Source organism: Pygoscelis adeliae, unplaced genomic scaffold, assembly GCF_000699105.1.
Source record: "Pygoscelis adeliae isolate BGI_AS28 unplaced genomic scaffold, ASM69910v1 Scaffold69, whole genome shotgun sequence".
In the NCBI taxonomy this organism is placed as follows: Eukaryota; Metazoa; Chordata; class Aves; order Sphenisciformes; family Spheniscidae; genus Pygoscelis; species Pygoscelis adeliae.
Genome location: NW_008825619.1, coordinates 6,121,431 through 6,123,057, shown reverse-complemented (window position 1 = coordinate 6,123,057; position 1,627 = coordinate 6,121,431).

Below are 1,627 nucleotides of genomic sequence, written 5' to 3'. Positions count from 1 at the left end.
GACAAGCATGCCTCAGCAGATTAGGCTGGGATGGTTGACACCGTCAGCGCCGCTAGCTGTCTGTGGTCCCCAGGGATTGCCAGGGACGCTGCAGGAGAGCGTTTGTACACTGACATATTGAATTCAGCATTTTAAGCACAAGCCTTTAGCCAGCTTGTTCGTCTGTCATCCTTGCCATGGGAATGGGAATGTCCAGGAAAGCTGGGATGGCAACTGTTTCAGTCACCCCAGCTAAATTATTGCCTTATTGCTAGGCAATATCAACACCCACACTCAAGAGAGGTATTTGAAGCAGCAGTCTATCTGGGTCAGTCTAAAATGATTACCTGAAACTCTGTCTTTGATTTAGAACAATAATTAGAGAAACAAGAACAAAGGAGTTCATAGAGCATGATTATATTTGCTAGGATATTCATATTTGCACTCTTTAGCCCTTCTAGCCCACAAGATACCGAGCTTTCCCGAGATCCCCTGTCACACAGTGTTTTGCTCTATGATTCCCAAGGTGAGAAATTCTCAAGTATCAGGTCATGATCTATCCCTGAAAAGATGGTACAGAGTGAAACAGGAGATGGATATTATTCACACTTACCATTTTAATTTGGTTTTGCTTTACCCATCCAAAAAGTTACAGAAGAGGTCAAGGTTCCAACTACATTTTTACTACCTATGACTTTGGGAAAATTCTTCAATTACGCTTGCCTGACCTGGTTATAAGAGGAATGCAAATATTTTAACCAGCTGTTATAATCAACCTGCGCCACAGTGCGTAAACCATGAATTCTATTAGAGTTTAAGCATGCTGATTTGCCAGTAGGAAATGCAGATTTATTGGGACACTAGAGAAATTTTAGTCTCGCTCCTGAAATCCTCTCCTCTTCATTCACACTGGCCAGCGTGGCACGTGCTCCCATGTCCCACCGTGCAGTCCTGTAGCTTCCTCCTACCTGCCAAGGGTCACATCTGCAGCTGGCCCGGCAGCAGCACAGCTTCTGCTCAGCTCAAGGTCTGGAGCCCGTCCGCTTGTTGGCTCCCTGTTGCCCTGCAGTGGAAGACAAACTCACGTTTGCCCACTGTAAATGTTTACTCAACTGCCAAAGGATCGCCTGTGCTTGTCCGTAGTGTGGACAGTTTATTCAGAGGACAAAGGGAAGAAATTCAAGAGTTTCTTTCAATATGACTTCTGCCTTCTCTTTGTTCTTTTTTCCATTCAAATGCACTAATATTAAAGTTCAGACTTAAGTGCATAGTAGGTTTTTTTGTTTGTTGGTTGTTTTTTTTTGAATCTGGGTAGTCAGTGGTTGTGTAAGAATATGAATTCGGGAATGCCTTCTACAAAGCTTTTCAGTACCAGTGGAAATGGTGACACAGCAGTACAAGACAGAAGAGTTGAGAAGAGTCTTCAGTCTTTCTTATTGGGGATAATTTTAGATAGAAGTGTCATTTTTAGTAAAAAAAACAGATGAGAGAACAGCATGTGAGTTGTAGGCCATTTTTAGAAGTGCTTGTGGGTGTCAGGACATTTTACTTTCCCCTGGGGTCCAACATTAACCCACCAGAGCAGAGCACTTGTTAAACTCAAACCCAAGGCGGAGCACATTTTAATGCATTTGCGATTTCTCACTCC